This window comes from Cavia porcellus, unplaced genomic scaffold (assembly GCF_034190915.1).
Source record: "Cavia porcellus strain 051 isolate PalLab524CR breed Dunkin Hartley unplaced genomic scaffold, mCavPor4.1 scaffold_2, whole genome shotgun sequence".
Classification (NCBI taxonomy): domain Eukaryota; kingdom Metazoa; phylum Chordata; class Mammalia; order Rodentia; family Caviidae; genus Cavia; species Cavia porcellus.
Genome location: NW_026947485.1, coordinates 19,434,288 through 19,461,717, shown reverse-complemented (window position 1 = coordinate 19,461,717; position 27,430 = coordinate 19,434,288). Strand labels below are relative to the sequence as shown.

The 27,430-nt window shown below is 34.4% G+C and overlaps 1 protein-coding gene and 1 non-coding gene across 2 annotated transcripts in view; one reads left to right on the top strand and one right to left on the bottom strand.

The window, feature by feature from the left end:
• The window catches only part of Meox2 (mesenchyme homeobox 2), a 62,037-nt gene that overhangs the window by 18,254 nt on the left and 16,353 nt on the right, over positions 1-27,430 (top strand). The window lies entirely within an intron of this gene.
• Positions 19,934-20,066, bottom strand: LOC111756891 (small nucleolar RNA SNORA2/SNORA34 family). Its single transcript, XR_002791277.1, has one exon. It is a non-coding gene; the product is annotated as a small nucleolar RNA SNORA2/SNORA34 family (small nucleolar RNA).

Genomic DNA, 27,430 nt, shown 5'->3' with positions numbered 1-27,430 from the left:
TCTCAGTGAAAGGCAATTAATTTTTATCACTGACAGTATATTATCTGTGGCATGACACTGGTGACATCTTGATAAGGCAAGGGAGGGCTAACCTTGGAAGATAGAGTGAGCACGTATTCAGGCACAAACTGTGATATCATTAGCTCACTCATATTTGAAAAGCTGACTCTATATAAAAAATGTGAAGCAAATGAAATGACTTTTGACACTTCCTGGGTTTGCCTTTTTTGGTCTCCGGCATTTCCTTCTTATTTTGCAATCTATGAAGGTTCTCCAGCAGGCTTTACGAGGAATGTGAATTGGAAGCGATTCTAGAAACCATTAAAATCATCCCACTGGCCTTAAGAGAAAACTAAGGCTCAAAACATGGCATCCCTAATATTAGCATGTAGAGCTGGAATTGATAACATACCATTTGCTACCTTTCTCATATTTCTATAGTCCGCTGTCTACAATTCTTACCCTGTTTATTTAATAAGATGCCAAATAGCTGAACTTTTATTTTTGAAGTTAACTTTTGGCAATAAGGTTGCATATAAATCTACTTTAATAGTTCAGCAATATCATTATTCATCACTGCTATCGAGTTGAATGAATACTAAATATCAGTCTGCCAGTATTATTTCACTGAATCTGGAAAGAATGGAATTTTCATCAATAATTTATTTTCATTGTATGCCTTGCACAAGATTTATTTCCTGATAAAAATGGTTATTCTTTCAGGAGAAAGAGTTTGAAATATTATGGATTTGGTGATTATTCTTGAGGTTTACCCCAAAAAGTTGAGTGATCATTAGCAGACATTTCATAATTGAGTCTTAAAATTAAACCTATAGTACTATGATAAATGAAATTGTTTCATAACCTGGAATATGAGAGTTTTGCTGTGTTTGTTGATGAGCACCAGCTATATTACTTGAATCTTTACACTGAATCATTTTTTGGTTGTTAGCGCTTTTTCAATTATTTCCAAAAATATTGAGGGTGATTTTCTTTTTTCTTGATTTAGTGAAGGTTTTGTTTTCTTTGCCCACTTTTTCCTTACCTTGGGTTATTCTGTAAGTTTATGTGAAAGAAGCCATATAAACTTACAAATTTGACTCTACTAAATCACATGGATTTGATTTGCCAAAATGTATAACATTGTCTTGAACATTTAGAGTGTGGTTAGAAGGAAGCTTGAACTGTAAGGAAAGTGCTTTTTTTTTTTGTGATGTCCACTTAACTAATAAATCTGTCATCACCAACTGGTCTCCATTTCCTCTGAAATAAGCAAATCACCATTGAGTCCTTTGAAAAGGGAGACTGCCAGGAAAACAAAATTCACTTTTGCTTCATCCTCCGCTATAAAGTATTTCATAAGTGGAAATGAATTGGAGCAGAAGGAGTGATGGGGTCTTCACACCTGCGAGAAAGTCCAGCAGATATCCCCAGAACAGGAACTCAGACAAACCTCAGGCCGGGACATTCAGCAAAGGCCTGGAGACTCAGCCAAATATGAAATGTTGGGGAAGGCCCTTGGAAACTTCTTAAGAAGAAAGGTTTATTTGTGGGAACATAGGAAATTTGAAAAGGAAAGGCTAGGAATTTTATCTGGAGCTTTGTGGTCCTTTACTGAGTGAGTCTTGAAATAGTTTTATCTTGAAATTCCTCTGTGAGTTAAACAGTAGTTGATCCTCATCTAAAACCTCCCCCAGGAGAGGAAACTGGGTCCTCATGGAGGAGGTAAACATCAAATATTGTTCAATAACTGGTAGCTGTTGTTTTCTTCTGGACTTGATTTCAGAAAATTCAGAGGTTGTGCTTCATTATTTTTCTGAATAATTGAGTTTCTTTAAAATAAATGCACATACAGTCCAGCTAGAAATTCACTAGAGAATGCAAGACAAAGGTAAGAGGCCAAACAACAAGAGAGGCCAAACGCCATCATACCTAGGAAGAAAATTAAATAAGGCACAAAGGAAATAAACACTGAGAAACAGATACAAACTCTATCCCAATATTAAATTTAAAATATGATATATTGAATCTTTTCTCTAAATTTTATATTAACTCAGAACTTTTATTTTTCATATTATTTATTTTTTTGCACCTGGGATCAAACTCAGGGCCTCATGCTTGCCAGGCAGGTGCTTGTGCCACTGAACTTCATGTGCTGCCCCAATCCCTTATTTTTTATTACTTAAATTTGTCCCACTAGAAGAATCTTGTAAGCCATATTATTTACAGGTAGCTATTAGCTCTTTAAGTACAATGAACTTGGATTTATACTTATTTTAAAATAAGACCAAAACAAAAATATAAACAAAAAGAGGAAGCACACAATTAAAACTAAATATTTTAAATCTCAAGCTTTAACACACTTTACTCAGATATGTATATTTCTTTGAACAGAATTATTGAAATGATCAAGAAGTGTAATTGATGCTATCAAAACTATGAGCTCTTTTGTCTCTGCCAGCAGCTTATGGGCTGAAAGGATTCTGGTTCTCCCTGATCTTTCTCTCTTCTTACTCAGCTGCCTTAGGGTAGAACTACTCCAAAATGGCCTGCCAGCAAGCATTTCTGTAACACTCACAATCTTAGAAATGTTTGTGCATTCAACTCCCAGCATCATGAAAATACATTAAAAATAATGTTATGATACTATTTTAAAGATTATCTTTTTTGACATTAGCAGATTTGGTCACAAGATAAGTCTGTATTTTTGAACATAAAGTATTCCTCCTCAGCTGGCATCAAGAAATTTATAATTGTGCTGGTTTTCAGAGATTTATGATATTTTTAAACAAAATGTGGTCTGTGGCTATGAAAGAGTGTTACGCTGGTATGTTCTGTGCACTCTCGGTCCATAAGAACTGTAGCAGAAGAATTGACATTTGACCACAGGATAGATTTTTCAGGTAAGTTACTGATGGGAATGAATATTCTGTTTGTAAATATTTGGCTTGAGTTATTAATATCTCTGAATTATCTGATAATCAGTTATAGTGGTCTTTTAAGTCTGGAAATTCTGTTCTCACAGTAAAGATAATGCTTTACAGTTTGGCCTCCAGAATGTGAAAAATGCAATATTTGTTAGGTTATTGTTTTCTAATATGGAACACATTGATTGGTTTAGTGGAGCTGTATTTTTCAATTTTCATATGCACTATGTTCAACTGTAAATCTTCTGGAGTGATTTCATTTTTTATAAATCTAAAAATGAAATACAAGTAAATTACCCAAAGTACTCTCGGTTATTGCACAGCATGGATATTAAGGAGGATGTGGAAAATCTTTGAAGGAATGGGGGCCTGATCCATTGTTCTGAGCCAAAAATATCAAAATTTGGCTTAAAACACTGTGGAAAGTAAAAGTCTGCTTATTCCTATAGGAGATTAATGCATTACTCAACCTTGAAAAATTATATTGCCTGGCAACTACAAAATATGTTTAATTCTCCCAGTTCTTCTTTCTTCATTCCTTTATTTTGTATCTAGCATCATTCAAACTTTCTGATCTGCTAACAATTCACATCCTGTTGGACTATAGCACAGCGGATATTCATGTTAGTGGAAGAATTTGGTCTCCCACTTACTGATTGTAAAATTGTTTAAAGATTTCTTTCTGCATTTGCATTATTTTTAAGCTGCATTACATATTACATTAATATGGTATACTTCTTTGAAGACTGCAAAGTTGATGACTTTTGAATTCTTCAAATTTGATTTTGGGTTTTTCTTTTCAAAAGTTAGTCAAAAGGCAAATAGCAGTAGTGGTATATGTCCCACATTTCCTTAGTCAACACCAGAAAAAAAAAAAGAAAAGAAAAGAGTAAGTAGGAAGTAAGTAGAAATGGAGTTTGCTACATTGATTTTTTTCTTTTTAATGCTTTGGTACATAATGGTAGTGATGCCAAAAATTAAAATGAAATGTCAAACCTCCTGAAGTTCTACCTAGCTTTAAACTATTTTGCTTTTCTCTCCTTGACTTTTTTTCTGATGTATAATACTACCTCAGATTATGTCATTACTTGACTCCAGTGACAATAGCACCTGCATCAACTGCCCGCTGCCCCAGCCAGTCATTTATCGGGTTCTTGGAAAATCTGCCAATTATCTGAAGTAGAGAGAGCAGTACAAATGATGCCAAAACCACAGGCTTAGGTTTGTGACATTAGCTTCATGCCGAGAATGATTTTCTTTCGTGGCTAGTTCCCTAATCATTACCAGCTATACAGTAACTGCATTCTGTGTTATACAGGAGACTGTGTGCAGTTGACTAGCCATAATGGAAAGCTTATTCAAGAATGGCCCTGTAAAATGATGGGCCGTATATTTAAGGTGATTGATTTACCTCTCCTTCAGTCATTCCTTCATTCATAAAGTGCATACCGAGTTCTTTTCAGACAAAGTGATGCACTTTTAAAACAGATGTGCAATTGATTCTGAGAGAAAAAGATATTCTGAAAGCTTAACCCCTATATTTTATGAAGGTGCCCATTCAACTAAGTTTAGTAAATGTGTTAAACTATTAATTAAGAGGAAATCAAGACATTTGCAATATTTTTTCAGACCATAGTTAGTTTGGCTCTAAGAAGACATTAGAGATGAATGTGCACTCTGTGTGGAGGACCTCACCTGCAGGTCATGGCAGCTTGCTAAGGTGAGCTGATACTCACCAATAGAAATGCTATCCATGTATTTAGTTAGCAAAATCTGTTTATTGTACATTCTGAACAACCGGTTAACATTTCTTTTATTCCACTTTCCTAGTTTAGAAGTGAAACCTTTCACTTGTAGCATTGCAACAGTTCCTCTACAACTTGTCCTGATGTGTTCTTCATTTTCTTAAAAGTGCAACTGTGGCCACTGATTTCACTGTTACTCATTGAGCACTGACTGTGTGCCCAGCAGAGTGCTGAAACTTTGAGATGGGCACAGAGATTCTAAAACCAAGGTCACGTTGAACCCCCACATGACATATAGCAACAACAAAGACTGGAAGTAGAGAAAGAATGGTATAGTTGTCTAGTTCTTATGGATCAACGACATTGGTAAGATTGTACGATGTGTAATGCAGTCTCTCCTACAGCAAAGAATTATCTAGTTCATCAGCAGGGTTGAAGTAGAGAGAATCTAGAGGAAGTTGAGCTGGAGGGTACTTAAAGAATAAGATCAAGTTCCTATGTTTTGGTCTCACCTATCAGATCCTTACCTGAGCCAAATCCTTAAACTAATGTATTTATATTTCATGTTATTCATGATTCACATTCTTGCTAGTTTTCTCCACATTCTTCATGTTTGGATTTCCAACTCAATGAAGCCATTCCTAACTCACTGGGAATAAAAGGCACACATTCCTTCCTTACAGTGATACTCTAGTGTGAGTGCTGACTTTTATATTCGAATGTGTCATTTTAAAACAATTTACAAATTATCTAAATGATTTACAAGTATCAACATCTCCTAAACTTGATCATGGAGATCAAGTCTTTATTTTTCAGTGATTAGGTGAATAATTGGTATAGAGTTCCTACTCTAATAGTTGATAAAAGAGTAAAATAAATACCTGCATAATTGGAAAAAGAGGAATTTGGAATGAGTGTATTTCTCTCAATTCTTTCCACAAAGTACAACAGAAAATACCAGGTATTGTGTGGAAAGCAATCATGAGAAGATTCTGAGAGGTAGAGAGAGGAAGGCAGAGAAACTAATGACTTACACAGGTTGCTATAACAAAATACCATAGAGTGAGTAGCTTGAAAAACAAACATTTACTTTTCACAGTTCTGGAAGATGAGAAGCCCAAAGTCAACATGTCAGCAGAAATGAAGAAAGGACCTGATCTTATGTCTCAGCGTGGCTGACACATAATTTTCTAGATTTTTTTTTCTTCATAAGGACACTAATTCCACTCATGAATGCTCTACTCTTAGGATCTAATTACTTTTCAAAAACCTTATCTCCAAAAAATACCACATTGAGGATTAGAGAGTATACAGGCGATTTTGAAGAGCAAAAACTTTCGATCCAACAAAATAAGTAACCCAATAAACAATATTGGTAGTGAGTTTTCTGTTTGTTTTTTGCCTCTTCTGACACAGACCTGGCATGGAAAAATTCAGCAATTTCAAAATATGAATTATCATGGATAAAAAGAACCTCAACCAAACCCTGGTGAAAAGCGGAAGTTTCTTCACTTTACTCAAGATAGTAAAATGAACAGATCTTTGCCTTAACTTCAGAAACAACATTTACAAAATGTCAATATCCAATATGCTTAATAATGCAAGACTGAGTCGTTTTTCCTTAAAATCAGGAGAAAATCAAGACTGTTCTCTCTTATCACTCTTATTGGGCATAATATTGAAAGCTATACTTAGTATACTGAAGTAAGAAAAAGAAATAAAATGCTTACAAAGTAGAAAAATAATTTAAAACTATATGTATTTGCAGATGTGTGTACTTACAAAGAATAACTGCAAAATTCACACGAAAATCTCTGAATTTCTAAAACTAGTATGTGAGTTCATCAATGTTATATGATAGAAAATAAATATTGAAAAACAAGTTATTTTTCTAAGTATGAGCAATTAACACGTGATCACTAAAATTAAAACACAGTTCAATTTTGAACTGCTTGAAAATATTCTTACATGTAAATTTAACAAAACAAATTCAGCACTTTCATGCTAAGAACAACAAAATACAGATGAAGGAAATCAAAGAGTATCTAATTAAATGTAGAAAAATGCTGTGTTTATGATGAACACATTCAAAGACATTTGTTCTCTCTAAATTTATATGGGTTTATGAAAACTCTAACAAATTTTGAAAAGAAATTTTGTAGACATGAAAATATTTTCTAAAATATATGCAAGACTATAACACAATTGTAGCTCAAGAATTTTGAGTGAGAAGAATAAAGTGTTAGAAAGTAGTGTCTTTTATTTCAAGAGTTTTTGCATTGTTAGGCAAATCAAGGCTGTGTGGTACTAGCACATAGAGATAGATAAATGGAAAAGGAAAAAAACACATTAAATAAATAGAACAAAATAGATATATCTCACTGATTTTTTGATAGCTACACATGTGAAAGTGGAAGCAAGATCTCTTCAACAAACAGCATTGGGGTAACTAAACAATTTAAACAAAAAGGAGTATCATCAGAAACCTGTAGCTTATCTAAAAATTAAAGGGAATCACAGATTAAATGTACATCTATAAATTATAACAGAAAGCCTTTTGTACCTGTAATACTAGGTAGTTTTTTGATTTATCACCAAGTGTGAATCACAAAAGGCAAAAAATGAGAAATCAATCCATCAAAATTGTATATGTTTTGGTGAAAGTATGTAGTAGGAGGATAAAAAGATGAAGCACAGAATACTTACTATACTAGTAAACTTCATCTTTGATAAAGGGTGCATATCTAGAATATATAAATACACTTCAAATCTCAAAAATGAAGATTTGGTTTGAATGTGTACAAGGGGCATAAAAAGACACTCCCCCAGTACAGAATTTGCTGTTGGGCAGGTACAATTTAAAACCACACATGGCTGTCACTACAAACTTGAAATGGCTGAAGGATTTTTTGTTGTTGTTGTTTTAAATAGCAACAACACCAAATTATGGTTAATATAAAAAAAAAAATGAGACACTCACACTACTGGTAGGAATTTAAGTGCCCAGGAAGTCTGAAAGACAGAGTGGAAGTGTAAATTAAAAAAAAAAGTATCTACCATATAAGACCCATCTATCATATATGACCCATTCATTATGTTCTTTAGGCATTTATGTTAGAGAAATGAAAACGCATTTATAAAAACAATTTGTGTATTAGTGTCCATAATAATTTTAACACCTCCATATCTTAATATCTCCAAGCTGGAAACAATGTAAATATCCTTCTATGGTCTGTTAAACAAATAGGTGTGTCCTACTAGGGCCTACTTCTCAGCAACTGAGGAGGAAAAAGCTGTTTGATACAGACACAGAATGGATGAGTTTCTAGAAATGTGTCAGAGTGATGAAAGGTCATTCCAAAAGCTAGTACCGTATTATTCTTTTTTAAGTAATGGTCTTGAAAAGACAAATTAATAGAAATAATTTACACAAATAGTCATTGCATATGAATCACCAATTATTTCAAAATAAAATATATTTTAATAAAAATTGATGGTTTAGTAATTCCTTAAGACATCTTTAAACACAGTAGACATAGGTATTTTAAAACCTGTATATGAACTATGATAATTTATTCTGTATGCTACTGTTCCAATATAAAAGTGAAGTGCTGTTTTTAAAGCAAAAAATATGTATTCAAGTTGCATTAATAATTCTCTACCTGTTTTATATTTTGTGAAGACTTCTAAAGTGGGATCCTAAAAGTGTAACATATTTTTAGCTTATTTTCCTAATATATTTTCTTTTGAGCAGTAAAAATCTTTCAATCAATATTATGACAAAATTAACTGACATCTATTGGAGGTAACATCCTAGCATAGTAACAATACATAAATGTCTATAGTTGATCTGGACAGGAGAAATTCTCAGGATATTAAAGGACTATGAAGCTTTTCATTGTATTAATGAGGGAAAAGATATTTCTTCTGTAGACACCAAACTAGAAATTACAAATGTTTTAGTGAGCTTTCCACTACTGTTACAAAACAATTGAAATAATTACAAGGAAGAAACGTTTATTTTGGCTCACAGAACCAGAGATTACAATTCACAGTTGCAGGAGCCCGACTGCCTTTGGGCTATGGTGCCCCTGTAAATCTTGTCAGTAAGTCACTGTGAAGGATCCACCCTGCTCCAGAAGCCCAGGAGACAGAGAAAGGAAGAGGACAAGGTCCTAATATTCCCTCTGAGAATGTCCCCATTGACCGGACCTCCTTCTGCTGGGCGCTACCTCCTGAAAGTTCCATCAGCTGTCCTCGGGACCAACACTTACATACAAGGTTCGGGTTAGGGTGTATAAAAGATCCAAACTGTAGTACAAACTGATTTTAAGTTCTTCAGTTTTAAAATCACAAGGGCTTCCTGTTACCAACTGGAGGCTCTAAGCATGGAAGTCCAAGACTCGCCGGCTGGCTTTTATCTCATCTCTTATCTTTGTCCCTTTTCCTTATTTCCTATACTTTGAAGAATGAAGTATGCTAGACACATTTCATATGCTTTTGGGGGGTGTCCTCTGTTCACTTGGGTCTAAATGCAATTCCCCATATTCTTTAAAATAAACTCATCTCTATTTTTAAGTGCTGGCTGAAGTTCACCTTTTGGGGAGTCCATTTTAACATAACACAGGCAAATACAGTGCCTCCCTTCTCTTCTCAAACTACTACTGTAAGTAATCTCCACGCTAGTAACACCCTTTCTTTAGTTTTTAGTTTTATGAATTAAACTTTATAAAAGCATTGAGAAATACAAAGAAATAATAATATTCGTGTTTCTTTCTATTCATTTTGGCTTCCCCCTAGTGCTCTTCTCCTTCTAAGACTGTGAAATCATGAAGAAAATTAAAAATTTCTTACTTGTTTTTTGTTCTCTCCTTGGCCCACAAGTCTGGTATATAAGAAGATGCAGTAAATATCTTATGACTTATGCATCAACTGGAGATGGAATTGATCTGAAATGTCCTTGAGATTCAGTAATGAGATGACCATAGTTTGCACAAAGAGTACCATGATAAAATAGCATTAGGAATATTTTAAACAGAAGAATGCAAAAATTAACAGGAAGTACCTAGAAAACATGTTTAAATACATGAATTGGGCTAAGAGATTATTGGAATAAACCTAAACTCTAGTGCTGAAAAGATTACAAAAAGCATCTAGTGCAGTTTTGGTGAAGAATTTAATTCAAAATCTACCGGTTTATAGGAGACTGTGATTCCCAATGAATAATCAGGGGAGTTGGAATGCTGAAAGTGCTGTTGAGGAGCCATCCTTAGTTGTGGCTCTTCAAAAACCATTGATCTGAAGTCTTGGAATTATCCGGCCACCAACTTTAAGAATTTGGAATGAATTGCTTTGCAATGGTTCAAATAAATAGAACTAGTTATAGATCCACAATATATACATCATGTTATCTCCATAGTGTTGGTTTAATGACAGTTTCTGTCTTACTCATGTAGAAATACCAGGGACTGCTGGATTAGAGCCCTGAAGTGACTTTTTCATGGTTTGGTAACAAGTTGGTGTCCTGATGTACTTTATCAGGCCTATGATTCCATAGTCCAAGAGCTGGTGTTTTTACCATGCCCCTTCTTCATGGTGAAGACAGAACACTTTTTGTCTCAAAACATTTAACCCACTTGCTCAGTCTGTTATTTATTCAAGGCACCAGGCGGTCTTAACCTATATTAATGGGATGACCTCCACCATTTGTCCCATCTGAACTCCACACACAGGGGACTCACTGTTTCCTCCACTCACTGGTAGGGCACTAACCTGAAATTTTTGCTTTCATTTTCTGGTTACCTGGAAAACTCTTTAACTTTTCTACCAATGAGGAAGCCCCACTTTTTTTTTTCTTGAGAATCATTGTAAATTCGATCTGTCCACGGAAATTTTCATGACCCTTAATTTGATATAATTTTCCTCCTTTGATTATAACTATATCTCTCTTCTGGCACTAAGTATGTTCTTTGATGTATTTAGAGATTTATTTTTATCCTTGTGCCTGATGTCTTTCCTAATGCACACTACTTTTATAAGTTCATTTATGAAGTTACATAGTATATTACTCACCAATTCACTTCCTAGTGATTTGCATAATACTTGCACTGTAATTATTCAATAAATATTTCGTTGAGCAGATTCGTATGGTAATTAACACTTTGTAAGATCAGTGTAAGTCCTGCCCTTGGAGAATTACACATTTGAAGAGAAAAAAAAGAGGAAGCAGAGGTGAAGAAGTCCAGCGATGGTGGCTTGTTTGTTTATTCATAGAGCTATGGGAAGGTCTCCCAAATTCTAGGCCAACTGTATCTTAGCTAGTGAACAACTTCATTTCATGTAAATCAGCTATTATTAATCATTTGTAGAGTGAAACATGTCTGCTCCTATTTTATAGCCAAGTTGGCAAGTGGGTGCCAGAGGAAGTGGGAATTCCCTGGGTAACTGGACTCCAGCCTCAAACCTCTTTACTTCCTCTGGGTGATTAATTATGCTTCAAGGTCCTTAACAAAGGATCCTTGATTCAGATCCCCAGCACTAGAGGTATTAATGCTACAGCACTTTCCCTGCATCCCAGTTCAGTGAAATTTTTTCTCTAAGCTGGTTCCTATTTCTGGCAGTAACTCTTCAGTTCTGGAACTTTAGTTCCAGCCAAAATAAACTATTGTCTCAGGTCTGTATTTTTCCTGAAGCACCATGGCATTTTTATGGAATGTGGAGACAGTTTTATGTAAGACTTTAATGGTAACAATAAAGGACCCAGATCTTTTTCTCTGGCCTACTATCCTTTTCCTCTGTCTCCAGGAGTGATTATACAGCTTCCAAAAATGAGCTATCTTAAACTTCCCAAATGTAATCCTTCATTTATACACGTGTGATGTAATTCCCACTTTCTCTTTTCTTTTCCTCATTCACAACAGGATAAAATTTGCATGTAATTGATTATATTTTAAGAAACAGTGGCCGTCTTTTATCTCTTGATTAAATGGTTCAAATTTTTCTTTTATTCAACTAAATTAGGCTAAAAAGATTAAGTTTAGTTGTGTTTTACCTGTAAACTCTCTATTCATGATTTTAATGATGCAGAAGCAAATACTATTTCAATCTTAAAATACCAAAAATGCAGAATTTTGAAATATTCTGAATATGCAGCCTATTGAAAATGCACAAAGCTTGCTTATATATTACAGTTTAATGTGGATTAATTTTTAAAATGTCATTACCGGAAATCTTTCTATGCTATGAGAATGTCTCTACCCTGAGAGGATCAACAAGTAAATATTTAGCATTTAGAAGTTTAGGTTTCAGAGAGTGGTAAAGGAGATTCCTCTGGTATTATTATGTTTCCATTATTTCATTTCTATGAGCTTTCCAAAACATGATATGCAAATTGAGAAATTTCAAAATATTAACTGTGAATTCTAAAATCATTTATTCATGAGAAAATGAGTTGATGTATGCATAATAGTCCTAGAAAAATGATAGTTTGTCTAAAGTGAATTAAATTTTAAGTGACCTACTCTTCACTTAAGTGGTTATCTCTTAAAGGGAGAAATTACATACTCCAATTTCAGGAACATTGCAGCAATAAAACTTCATGATATGTTGTTGCTGTTGGTCTTTATAGTTAGAAAGCTTTAGGGACACAGCACTGTCCGGAGTATGTTCACAACTTTAGTTTCATGTTCCATAAAATTGAGCTTCCTTTATATTTTAGAACCTAGATTAGGATCCTTGAGAATTTTTATGTTAATGCACAAGATTTTAAGGAAAGGAAATAGTGTAACTGGAGAAGACAAAGAGATTGAATCATTAAAGTAGCTTTTGCATAATAAGCAGAACGCTAATGCTTTGTGAGCTTAGCTATAGAATCCACTAGAATGTATTTGTTTTAAAAAGAAAATGGCTTTTATTGGTTCATTTTAGGCACACACGATGATGCTTACATTCATCACAGGGAATTTGCACCTGCATAAGATACAGCCAGATTCTGTTTTTCTTTCCCCCCCACCCTCTGTTCAACACTTCTTCACATCCTTTCCAAAAGCTTGGTTTCCACTTTTCCTTTTTTTCTAATTTTTTTTTTTTACTTTTCCATTTCTTTCCTTCCCCCTCTCCCTTCTTTTGTTCCCCTTCCCATTTGAACATTTTCTCTTTTATATATTTGACTTCTTATTTACACTTTCAGTTTCACACACTAGAGAGATAATGTATTTACACATGTGTGTCTGATTTGTTTCACTTAAGAGTACAGTCTCAAGGTGCATCCATTTCCCCAGAAATGTTTCAGGTTTATCCTTCTTGGAAGAGCAGCTATTCTTGAACTGTGTTTCTGGAAGCATCTTACTATTTAATGGGACAGTATAGGGACTTCCCTGAAATATTGTGAAGGCAGCCTCTCAGGCAAATGTGTTTATTGGTAAAAATCACAATGTTTTTCTGACATCTATTTTACATACGTTTGAGTAGCATAAATTTTTTGGAAGTTTATAATGCCAAATGTCACCTCAATATTTTTAGAGACTATCTATCAATAAACACCTGAATTAAGCTAATGAACTGTAGTTCTGTAAAACTAGAACTATTGAAATATCTAAAAGTTTTCTAATATTTGAGTCTGCTTTGTGAACAATAAACTTGAAACTTTACAATAGTTCAAAATAATAAATATATTTGTGTTGTTTGCTTCCCAATGTGTATGTTCATCTAAGTAAACATTTGGAGATAATAGTGTATTATATATAATGTGAACATATTATACATGATAATATATATTACATATAACATTTTATATATAATGTAATATTATATATTATATATGATAGTATATATAATAGTATATTATATATAGTATGATATGTATGCTTTGACATATATACTAACACAACAATATAATAGCTAGAGAATAACAGGATATCACTAAAGATAAAACAAATTACAGTCACATATTATCTTAAAGAGGAAGGATAACTGTTGCAAGTTAATTCAGCATTCATTTGTACTCTAGGCATTAGTTTTATGTAAGTGTAATTTGGCGATTGAATCTAAGGACTTCACATTGAACCATATCACCAGCCTACCAGTTTGTTTATTTATTTATTAATTATATATTTTTTGAGACATCGTCATGTTAAGTTGTAAATTACTCAATTTGGGCTTGTAATCCCAGAGTTATGGGATTACAAGTGTGCACTGCCTGGCCAGGTTTAGTGTGTTTTTTAAAGTGAGTAATACTGTATTCCCTCTCAAATTTGTGATCAAATGCAATTATGAATTGCATAACTTTCTGTTTTCGTTATAGGAAACTTCTCATAGTCCATGAAGTATTCTTTTAACCAAGCATCACTTTGTAAATCTAGGGTGAAAAAAGTTCTATAAACATTTTCCAACTGATATAAACACTTTCCATGAAGCTTTGTATTTATTTTAAGGGCAATTTATAAAGTACTTTTGCATACATTATCTCATTTGTCTGTAGAGCTGAACGTAGAGGGTTACAATTACTAGGTAAATGAACAGAGACCAGAGAATTTAAGCCAAGTCTGTTGCTTTTTTCATTTCCATCACAAAACTTAGAGCCTGTCAGTACTGAGTATTTAATGTTCATTGAACACTAAGATTATTTAATACTTTTTTGAATACCAGAATTGGGATTGTAGTACTGCATACGCTTGTATCTCTTACTATGAGACTATGGGAACAGTTAATAAATATTCAGGGTATCTGAGAGCTAGTTGATTTCACTTTAGCTTACTGACTTGGAATTCTTTCAGGTGAATGTGTTTGCCATCACATAAAGCAAACTATGCAAATCAGAGCACTTCTCCCATTTTATAAACAAAATTTGCCCTTGTGTTTTAAAAGATTCAAGTATTGCACATCTGAATGGTAATTAAAACAGGCCCGAAGGTGCAGGTCTGTAATCCCAGCACTCCCTCAGCAGGGTGAGGCAGATCTGATAACTTTGTAACTTAGTTATACCTTGTTTTAAAAGAATTAAAAACAAATTCTGAGGATATATTTCAACACTATCTTCTCTCTCTAAAAATCTACACATGCTTTATTTGAAAGAGATACCAAAACTTTATAAGGTCTAACTAAATGCTTATGTGATCAATGCTTAAACAATAAACACACAGGCATAAATATACATATTTTATTATTGCTTTACAATAATTAAAAGACAACTCCAGTTGGTTATGTCGCTGGGTGGGGTCTAAGGACGTTGCCAAGTGGATCTGAGAAAGTGTCCCAAATAGGAGATGGGAACTTAGCAGTCTACTGAGTAGGGTTTACTCTGGGCACAGAAAAAAGAATTTCAGGACTCACCAGTGAGAGGCATACTGCAGATTTATTATTTAGAATAAGAAAATGAAGGAGAATAGGATAACTCTAGCTAGTGTACTAGAAGGGGTTCATTGTGATGCAGAGGTTCAGACTGGTCCACTCACAGAAGCAAGAAGCCAGCTTTTCAAGATTAGCTGCAATGAGCCACTAGATAGCTCATATCCTCAGTTTTGGTTTTCATGGTTCTAGAGGAATCCTTATGGTTTGAGGGGCAACTTGGTTTCTTGCTAAGAAAGGGGGTTGCCTATAACTGCTACTGCTTTGGGGGAGTTGATCTCATAACAGGGTGATTTGGCAAGGGGAAACTGAGGTTTTTGTAGGACTGGATACTTCTAGGTATCACTGCCATGACGTCTGGACCTGGAGTTTGTGAAGGCTGGAAATCGAGCATCTTTGCAACCCTGAAAATTACTTTCGTAACTTAATGTTCGCAGTCTTGAAGAGGGTTAGGAGAATCTCAGAATATAATTTTCTAACGCACAGACACACAGACACACACACACACACACACACACACACACACAGAAACTTGATTTGGTTATTTAGTACAATAATATACAATAATTTGGAGATTTAGGGCTATGAAACTTGTTTTGCCAACTTTTGATAAACAAAAAAGAAATTTCTGTGCAAAGTAGAAAAGGAATTTGACCTAGAGTTCTTAGGTAATAAAGAAACAAAAAAATTGTATTTCCTTGTTTCCTTTTAGCCTGTCTTTATGTCCTCTATCCTCCCTCAATTAGACTCAGAAAAGCAATTGGTTTTGATTGTAATTTTTAGTACCTAACTATAAAAAGAAAATATGAAAGACAGAAAATCATAAAGACTTGTAAAACCTATTTATTTTTCACAAACAAACATATCTAATCCATCTGGATCGTCAAAGAAGTTATGAAACTATCCAGGTCTCTTAAAATACATATTGGTTTAAAAAAAGCCAATTTTCTAAAATCAAGTTAATTTTAAAAAAAACAAAGATGTGGCTGGGATATAGCTCACTGGCATAAGTGCCTGTCTCACAAGTTGTAAGGTCTTGAGTTCGATTCCTGGTACCAAAAATAAATAAATAAATAAATAAATAAATAAATAAATAAATAAATAAATAAAACAAAGATGTATTTTATCTAGATCCTGGATGTGAAATGACCACTGATTCAATGAAATTAGAAGACCTATAAATATGATAGCTATCATTTCAGTGGACTAAATCTTACATAAATATATGTTTCTTATTGATAATGTATGTTTATTACTGAATGCATTTGAGAGGTCAAATGTGTGTACATTACATTTCCTAACTTTTCACAGTAACGCTGTGTGGGTGCCATTGGTGGGGAGTTGGAATTTCAGAAGTCTAACAGGCTTAGCAGACCGCACAGCAGGAAGCACGAGCAGCTTTCCCACTCACATCCACTGGGTTCAGATGTTTACCCCAAGTCACTTTTTTTTTTCTTAAGCATGGAAATGTTGCAAACAAACTTAGGCAGCTTATACAGCTTTAATTATATGCACAATTCTATTTAGCCAGTGTAACACTTTAAAATGTTTATTACTATTAAGATTGTTTTACTAACTGCAAATTATTGTAGAAAAAGCAAATGAAGTTTCCCTGTGTGCATGTGTGTGTGGGTTAGAATATTATATTTTAAGATTGTCTGTCACACACTCCTCTGTGGAAAACACTACAAATGTCATGTAGAACAAAAATGTTTATACTTCAAGCCCCTTTCCCTTCACAGCCCAATGGAATACCGATTCCTAATACCTAACCCTAATAAGCTTTTGAAAAACGTCAAAATTAACAAGTCATTACCAATAACAATTACCTCTATCTGCATAGAAATTAAAAACGTTTATAGAAGATTTCTCATGCTTAGTATAAAATTGGTGATGAGATTTTTCCTTACTAGTTTGGATTTCCCTGAAATTTATTTTCCTGGTAAATGAACATAATATTCAAGTTCATCTCTGAAGTATGAAAACACAGACAAAAATTATATTTAAATTGTTTGTGTTCTGGATAAATTTCTTTTTGAGAATTTCAATCAAATGGTTTAGATACTATGAATGTAATTAGTAGATTTTAAAACATTTGAGAATCTTTTCTATTGTTTGTGGATGCTTCATGGGTAGATAGAATCTGCTCCATGTGCAAATATATCATTCTATAACTACCTCCCTCATGAAATGGAACAATAGGTGTCTTACATAAAGTTCTCTATAGAGACAAATTTTGCAAAATGAAAACATATCAGTATTTAACAACAGCTCTGATAATATCCTCAGGAATAAAATTTATGCCAGCCATGGTGGAACGTGACTGTAATCTTAGCACTTGGGAGGCTGAGGCAGTAGGATTACCATGAGTTTGAGGCTCACCTAGGATGCTAAGTGAGCTCAAGTCCAGTCTGAACTGCATAATGAAATCCTATCTCAAAATGACAATAAATAAATAAATAAAACTTGCAATTATTAGTGGATTAATCTTAAGCAGCTATATCCCCAATGTGGTTGTAATTTACTTTAGAATAGATGAAATGTCATCCTGTACCTATTTCATAGAATATTACACAGACCTGTTCAGCTGTATATGCCAACCCCACACTTTCATCCCAGAGTAAGTCTGCAGGGTTCTGTGATGGATTAGAATATCAATAGTTTATGGAAATGAGACTTCATTTCTGAGACTCACAGTTCAATGAGTTTATCAGTTCTCAATACCTTTTTTCACCAAACAAAATAATTCCCCAAATTTACATTGTTCATCCCTCATTTGTCCAAGAAGTAAAACAATAGAATCAGCCTCTCTGACCTCAGCTTCTTTCTTTACCTTCCAGAATAACATTTATATACTAAACTAAAGCTGTATGCTTCCCTCTCTTACTCTTTTTTAGATCCTTCCAATAATTCTAGTTTCACTGATTGCTGCATATTCTTTACGAGATCAGCTAGCAATTTTAATATGGTAGAGACCCAAATCCATTTCAGTTATCATTTCATTCTTCAGCTTGGATTTGAGACATTTTTTTCCCAAATAAATGCCACTGATATTTTTCCTAACTCACTATATATAAGTGGTAAGAAATAGTGACAAGTGATCAGGAAGAGGAAGATACAGCTTGTATATTTTGGGAAGGATCAGCATTTCTCCACTATTTTCCTATTATTTTCCCAAGCATATTTACATTAGTGTTGTTGAAAATTTAAAACTACAGCAAGTAGGCTTAATCATATAGAATTAATTTTATTTGAGTTTTTAAGAAACTATGTATTAATCGATCACAACAGATTTCTATTTGTGGAGGATTCCATTTTACAAATATAAAGTCTAAATTTTTAGACCTCATAATTGGAAAATTCTCTTGTTAAAATAATAACCACCTGACTATACTGCTGTGTTCCTTCTTGCCAGTACAGCTGCAATAGAGAAATATGTCTCAAGGCACTGAAGTTTACCAACTGTCCAGCTACGGGAATGATTGTTTGCATCAGGGTCACACCGGCAGGTTGTTTGGGAGTTAATTTTTTTTAATTTTAATTCTTTTATGCACTACTTACTAATTTTATAATTTTCCTTTTGTATTATTGAAAATTAAAGCAAAATCTGATTATAAGTCATTAACTATCAGTACTTTGAACAACTATTTGGGTGGCTAAAATTGTCTAAGTAATATTTTCTCAAATCTTATTTATAACAAGTTATTCCTTATAAGCAGATAATATTTATAGAGTATAAACCATGTTTTTAAGTAAATACCTCTTATTTTATTTTAAAATGCATATGAAAACACATTAAACATTTTTGTGTACTTTATTATCTCTGCAAAAAATAATTCTTACCTCCCTAAATGCATGTATCTGTTTGCCAGGACTCTTTACTATACCTACACAGCACACACATGTACACACATGCACACACACACAGGGTCTCCTGTGTATTACATGCACCAGGTGTGGGTACGTTTCATTCAACTTTCCAAAAAAATTTTCAGAGGAAACAAAATTCATACATCAATGTCGTTGGGCCTTGCTGAATGCCACCTCACTAGTTTCCCTGAAAAATCATAATGCTTCAGTTTCACTTTTATTTTAGCCAAAAAAAAAAAAAAAAGGACAGATTCTTTAGAAGCCCGTCCATTTTTCATTCTAAAGTGGAGCACTGTTCATCGCTGTTTAATTTGTGTACTTCCTAGATTTTAGATTGAGTTCCAAATATCTGACTACTGATTCTATCAAATTTATAATTTTCAATTACTGAAGCCCTCAACTAGGATCCTCACTTTATAATGACTAAAGCATACAACTGATTACTGAGTGTTCATCATAGGCACCCTTATAAAAGATTTGCATCAATTTGTTTCTCTCCATTTCAATTCTACATTAAAGCTGAAAACAAAAGCAGTAGTGTTTACATAACAGTAAGTACCAGAAGCCATGTTCTGATTTTTCTCGCTTTGGTGGTTGTCATATATTTTTTATTTTGTCAAATGTCTAGAATTTTTTATTTTAAAGGGAACAAAACAATAAAATGTCATAAAATAAAACAATGAGAATTCTATTGGATTTCAAAAACAAGACACTAGGAAATCCACAACAGTTATAAATTATAGTGCATATTGTTGTCCTCTAAATAGTTGCTAACACTATCAGCTTTAGGCCTGCAAAGTCAATCAAACAATGCAAGCACCAAATTGTTTCTGTACTTCAGTTGCCATCATCTCAGTCTGTGTTCCTCCAAATCAGCCAGGTGCCAATGGGGGTAGCAGGACTTTCTTCATTCTTCCCCAGCTGGAGGGGTTGCTGCTGTCACATGGGAGGTGGGGTGGGGACGTGGGGGTGGCATGGCATGGCCCTCTTTGTTCTTCCCCAGCCTGGTACGATTGCTGCTGCCATGGGGAATGTGGCTTCTTCCTATACTATTCCTTTCTAATGCTTTGACCATATTTCCAAAGTTCTCAAATGGCCAACAGACCCTAGAAAGAATTCTCTTTATGTCCCCCTTTAAAACAGCAGCCACAGCAAACTATGGGCCTTGATTATATTCTTAACTTACATCTCATCTGTGACTTTGGCATCATGGTCAGTCAAGGTTGTTTGAATATTTAGCTTTCATACCTATATTTGGTATAAACAGTGATATTTTTTCAGTATGTGGCATTGTGAAAAGGTCATGCAGCAGGTGAAGACATTTGATCAATTCAGAAAATGCATTCCCATTGATTTTTATATCTAAATAAAGATTAAGATCTAAAAATACGAGGTGACTATAGGTGACCTGTGATGAGCATTTTAACTATTCTAAGCCCTGTTTTTCTTGTGTATAAACATAGCAAGTAAAAATAGATGATACATCGCAATGTCTTCAATTTTTAACTTTTATGTGTAATTAATAGTAATTCAGTGATCACATTCTTCATAGGAAATTTGTACCTATATATGATATATCTCCATTCTTCCCTCCCATTTCCCTACCCTCCTTTTAAACAATTATTACTCAAACTAGGTCATGAATAAAGTTGATGTTATTTCCACATAAATGATATTACAGTTAGGGAATTGCAAGGAAAACAATTATATACAGGACATATAATTTATAGTATTAGTGATAATGGTCACCCAAGGAGTCACACAAAGAAAGTGCAGGAAATTTGTTCACATACTAAGGACCTAGAAAATCCAGGTGAGGGCCTAGACACTGTGGCAATAACCTGCATGAGTTTAGTTAAAAACTTAGAGCCCAAGACGATGACCCTACAAGCCCAACTGGAAGCTTAGAGCCCACAACAATGACTCATGCAAGTCTGTTTCATGGATCTGCACTAGGAAGACCCAAAGGTCAGCGGTGGAAGCCAGAAAGTCTATGGCAGTGGGATGAAAGATCTGTGTCTGCAGATTGAGGGTTCTGCAGTAGATTCAAAAAACGACACTCAAAGTAAGGATCAGGGTTCCCCCACAAAGTTATCACAGCCATCTTCAGTGACAACGAGGTCCCAAGCTCCTCCAATGATGAGAACAGCTGAATTCCTATCAGGAAGTCAGCATGGAGACTGAGCAGCACACATCTTCCGCTCAGGAGCCAGGAAGCGAAACGATGCTCAGAGGACCAGAGCTGTCCCAAAGGAAACTGCAGCCATTCTCGGTGACAAATCCCAAGCTCCTATGATGATAGCAACTGAGTTCATATCAAGGAAGCCAGCGTGACAAGCTCCTCCAGGAGAACCAACAGCTCCAAACAACACTTAGGAGAATCCACAATGCTACCCTTCCTCTCCAGGTCTCCTTTCTATGCTGGCAATTTTCCTCAGAATGGCCACTACACTCAGCACCATGCTGATTCAGTGCAGCTGATGTTTAAGTTGACCACCAGTTTTTAATCCACCACAAATAATTTACACATTAATTTAAAAATAAGGTTGGTCATTCCTAGAAATAATTTTGGAATTCAAAATCATTGAAATCTTATTCCAAATATTTTTCATAGGTAATTATTCTCAACTAGGAGTAACTTTTCCCCTTAAGGTACATTGGTAATGTCTGGAGACCTTTTTTAACGTTGTGCTAGAGCACAGTTGTTAGATACAGCCAATTGAAAAACATAAATCTCCAGTTATATTTGCATTTCAAAGCAGTTACCAATAGTTTTAATCAATCCATATTTTTTGAGCCAGGGTCTCATTTTTTGTAGTTGAGATTGGTTTCCAATTAACTATGTAGCCCAGGCTGGCTCAAACTTGTGGCAATCCTCTTGACTCAGCCTCCTGAGTGTTAGGATTTCAAGAATGCACCATTAACCCTGGCTCTGAGCAATATTCTGATCAGAAATCGATAGTTTTAGTTTTAAAATAACATTTTACACATTTGTGAAAATTTTACACATTTGTGATATACTAAAATATTATTTGTTGTTTATTTTATATTGAGCTGAAAGCTCTGCGTGTTGTCTGGCAACTCTAAGAGGGATTTGATGTTGCTACAGTTGTCAGGGAGAAGCTAGAAGTTTCAAAACATCCTGCACCATTTAGAACGAGTTCCCTCTGGCACTTCATCTTGAATGTGTTTATAATATTTCACTGGTTTGAAGTGAATAAAAATAATTAAAATTTAATAAGAATTATCCAGTCCAAAACATCAATGGCACTGAAGTCCGGAACCCTTACATGTATTCACACCATTCCTTCACTTCATGTAACATTCAGTCACTTGGATTTTAAATGTTTTATAAGTGACATTGATCCTGCAATTTTTCTACCTGAACCTTTCTAAAAAATACCACTCTAGGTATGAAAATGGGGGGAAATTAGTTGTTCTTATTTGCTATAAATTATGTGTTAAAGGCTCATAAGTGCTTTAAAAGTTTACATAAAGCATAATTGGGGGTTGCTTTCTCTGTTTTTCAGCTGAATTTCACTTAAATTCCAATAAAAGAATAAACCACCATGGTGTCATTTTTGAAATAATAATACACCATCAAAGTATGAAAGTAAAAATTTCAGCACAGTTTTAGATTTAGGTTTGGTAATGCAAAGGTGAATACAGAAAAATCCATGACCTTAAATTTCCTAGTCTAGACTGCAGAGCAACGAAATATGAAGGTAAATGAAAAGCTTGGAGATTTCTAAGTCACTGCAAGAGAAACATGGAATTCATGGTGACGACTTGCCTAAAGGGAACTCAGAAGCACGGTGACCATGCAAGGCCTCCTATTCTGAGAAGTGGACTTCTAGAACATTTTCAGAGCACTCTGTGGATTCTGCTAGTTACAGAGCCATGGCACCTACCAAGCCACTCGCAAAATTGAACTGAACTTTCTAGTTCTGCACTGCAGATCTGTGTCTTATCTCATTTATAAAAGAATTCTCAGTTCTTTTCCCTCTATGGACAGCTGTAAATTAAAAGTGTCACAATCCTTCTGGCCTCTGCCCAGTTACCCATTAGCTCTAATTTGTGAAAATAGTTTCTTTCCCTCTCTATCTCCCCAAAGATGCAGTAACACAAAGTAACTCCAAGCTGTTTGCTGACTAAATGCTGTGAAGTGAATCTGCTGTGTGTGAAAAATTTGCACCCTCATCATGACCTTGCGTAATGCTTCTGCACGTATTAAGGTATAAGCGTAGACTGTAGCATTATCTTCATTTACCACCAGAGTTTGGGTAAACCAGAGCGGTAACTGACAACAACAAAATATGGGAAATACTTTTTTAAAAAGTGCATTTTAATAAAGGGGAAAATCACTTCTATAATACCAGAATACACAATCATTTAAGAAAGATGCACAAAGAGTTTGAGTGGCATCCACAAGAGGAGTAACTTTTTAAAACTGATAACATCAAAGAAAAGGTAGTGAGATGCTATGCATCAAAAACTGTCCCTTAGGGCTTCTCATCCCACTGTAGGTGCTTTGCAGTTAGCTACTATCTGATGGATTACCCTGATATTTTGCAGTTTTATGTTTTCTTGCTGGAACACAGTAAAAGGTATAAAATCAATTCTGGGTACCTGAAACCAGTTTTTAAGCCTAGAAATGATTTACAAACAAGATTTACAAAATATATATATGCATATATATATATATATATATATATATATATATATATATATGCTGGTTTTAGTTGTTTTATTAAGGCACTGAAGTTTATAGTCAGAAGAAATCAATCTATGCCAAATTGGACTCAAGTATGTTGCATGCCCTTTATACGTCCTTGGCCTCTTAAATTTATCTAAGAAAAATACTTATTTTATTTAATGTATTTGGAATTGTATAACATTAATCATGATATCAGTATGTTTTGTTCTCCATGGCTTTCAATTTAGGATAACATCATGAAAAATTATTGTGTTGGCATTTCCTTACCATCACAGTTACAAAATAAATAAATCATAGAAGAGGCAGGATAATAAATCAAAATGCTAAAGTGTCCTTTAAAAATAAAGGACTTCCTCTAAGAATAGGCTGTGAGGTAAAACCAAATTCATGTATCAGTCGGCAAATAGCATAAGTGAGTAAAAGTAATTACCAATGAGGTAGCAACTTTAAATTAGCTAAAATTCCTACAACTGCCATCATCTGAAAATTATCATGGAGATATGAAGAAGCAAAAAGGCAGACTTTGTTGTAAGACTCACCACTTTATTCAGGAATGAAATGCAGTGCATGGCAAGTACATTATTTACATCAAGAAACAGCTACGTCTAAGGTGAGAATATTTTAGGGCTCTGACATTTTATTTTAATTTACAGTTTGCAGTCTATACCTCCACAAATTTTCTATTTAGCTTTTAATAATTTAGCAACACTTCTGTGCTATTTTTTGTGTCTGCTGTGTCTTTCTCTTTCCTCACAAAGTAACATCTTTGAACTTGATCAAATATATTATTTTCTTTTTGCAGCACCTAAAGAATTGATTTGGATATATTTCTGGGAATCACAACTGTTTTTAATTCTCAAATGTAATCCTAAAATATATCATTTTGAGTAAGCATCTCAAATCTCCATCCTTTCTCCCTTAAATCTCTATTTTATATTGGATGTTTTGTATTAAAGGTCAACAAACATAGTGTTTTTCCTATGTAAGTAGTAATGATACAGTCATGCTATTCAATCTTGATAATCTCATTTTTAATTAATCAGATTAGAACAAACTGAAATGTCTGGAGGATAACTTAAGTCTGAAATAGAAAAATGCAGGAATATTTCATAAAATTTTCAGCTACGTAAAATTAATCTTTCAATTCAGCTCACTAAGTAAGAATCTTGATTGCTTTAATTGAAAAGAATACTGTTTTCTATAAATTATCTGTTTGAAGCATTCAATGACCTATGCTAATAAAATAAAATCAATGTTTAATTTCACCAAACTGGGATTTATCATATATTTTTCTCTGAGAGCATATTAGATAGCACCACGAATAACCAAAGAAGTGGCAAGCAGTGAGGTGACCTGGTGAAAAAGTGCATCTCCTGGGGACAGTCACAAGTCCAGGGGTAGAATGATTTTTGCATTTTTGAAGACAACTGCTTACATAATAGATTATCTTAAAAATCTGTGGATGTTCTCTTTTTAATATGCAGATGTGATGTACTTTGTCATATAAATGATAATCACAGCTTTTTAAAAAACATTCCAAGGTATAAGAAACAGTGTAGTTTTTCAGTGCCGTTCTATTCTAGACCTAGCACATTGGTTTTCAATACTATTTTTCCACCTTACACAACACAGTGCATAGCATATTCATTAGTGGAAGTTTCTAAATATGATTTGTGCAGTAAATATGATTTGGGCAAATAGATTGGCAAGGTGATTCAAAAAACCCCAGAGAAGGTTGATTACTTAGAAAAAAGATAGGCTGAAATGCCCACTATTATGGGATAGCAAGTTGCATGAATGGTTGTGAAGAAGGCAATTTCCTGTTCAAACTTGAAAACTGTTAGCAGCAATAATATTATCTTACAAATTGTCCTCCCTCCATGCACAATACCTCTGCCCATTATCTTCCCAAAACTAAACATTGTTCAGGTTTTTTAATAGATGACAGAAAATCTCATTTGAATAGCTTGCTAAAATACAAAGTTTCAAAGGACTAAGATACACTGAGCCTCTGTATTTGCTTTTCCTTCAGAATATTAACTAAAAATTAATTTTATATTAAGCTATAAACATAGAGAGGTTCCATTACATTCTGTTATTTTACAGATATAGGTAAATTATGTTCTTCATTTTAAAAAGTTAATAAGTTTAACCAGAGTAGCCATATTTTTCTCTTTCTTGTTCAAAAGTTTTCTGGGCCACAAATGAACAGAGCGAGCCCTCACATCGCTTGTCTTCAATAAAACATTATTGTCTTTTGGCATCCTCTCGCACTGGGGGAAATAAAAAGTCACATGTGGAGAAGTTCTAAACGCTAGACAGAAACGATCCTTAGAGGGCAGTTTTTATCCTCCACGGAAGTACTGCAGACTCCTTCCATTAGTGCAGTTGCAGGGAGCAAAAGGTTAGAGAAATGGGACTGCCAAGGATACCTGAACTCATAAGTCAAGCTTTCCTCCATGCGGCGAGAGAATGCTAGGGTGCACCCACAGCTGCATTAAAGCATCTGAGACGAGAAACAACAATGGTAATATTTTACGTTGGAAAACGCTGTACAGATGGTGACATTTTGTTTGTGGTTGTAAGGAAGAAAGGAAGGCAGTTTCCAGCTTCCCCCTCAACACCTACCATTTGGCATAGGCTATGGGAGGCTGGAGAAACGGAGGGAGCTTTGCCTCCGTTAAAACAGCTGGGAAACAGATGGAAGTTGATGTGAAATTTGCCAAAAGCCTCATTTAAGCCTCCTAACCATTTTCCACCAAAAAAAAAAAATAGCTAGTGAAGTGATAACAGTAGAGGCCTTTGGGTCAGCAAGTGGTGAACTTTGGATGCTATAAGAAAAAAAAAAAAAATGTTACAGACCCAAGATTATTCAAAATGGAAATTAAAAATGTAATTTCAAGGGGGCATGTTTTTAATAGGGTAGAGTAGGGGTGTGGGTGTAGACCACAGCAGGTTCATATACATCATGATAAATGTTTCCACTGCATTAATTGACACTGCTATTGCTTCAGCTGTATTGACATTCCTCTTAGATTATGATGTCAAGAAACACACACTGACTCAAGCTTTATTAATTGCAATTTAATGATTCCTTCTGTGATTATTGTAAATGTAACTGCGCATAGTTCACTTCGTTTTAGTCAGTGGATTTTACTTCAAGAGCAGTTTTGGTTTGGAATTCAGGCATTCAGTAAATTGTTTTTGGATTTAAGCGTTGAGTTATAGCCAGATTTTTGTTTAAATCCAGTCACTAAATATATAAACCTCCCGTTGTGCATTTCTCGTTATAATGGGTGTGTATAGAGAGCCATCACATGTGAGCGTCTGTGTTTTGTGTGCTTGTTTGTGTGTCTGTGTGGTATGTATGAAGGATTTTTGAATATTGCAAAAGTTGCAGATCCGTTTCAAAGGAACAAAAATAAATACAAGCTAATAGGCTTTCTTCAATGTGAATTCGTTCATTCATGCTTACATAAGGGAATGTGCTAACCATGAATCATTCAAACTGAATTGCTCATGAGAAAAAATATGCGAAGGGGAAGGAGCACAGTCTCCATATACAGAATAACCAGCTACAGATTTCAGGCAGAGAGTGGCTCCAAATTGGCCACAACTCCTTTGATTCACATGAAAACATTGATGCTTGGGAGGAGGACATGTATCAGGTTACTTTGTGATGTGACTAAATTTGCAGTGTGTCACAATAGTCCATGGAATTTTTTTTTTTTTTTTGTACCGCGGGATTGAACTCACAACCTTGTGACTTGCCAGATAGACATTGTGCCACTGAACTATGTCCCTGGCCCAGATTTTTTTTTTAATAA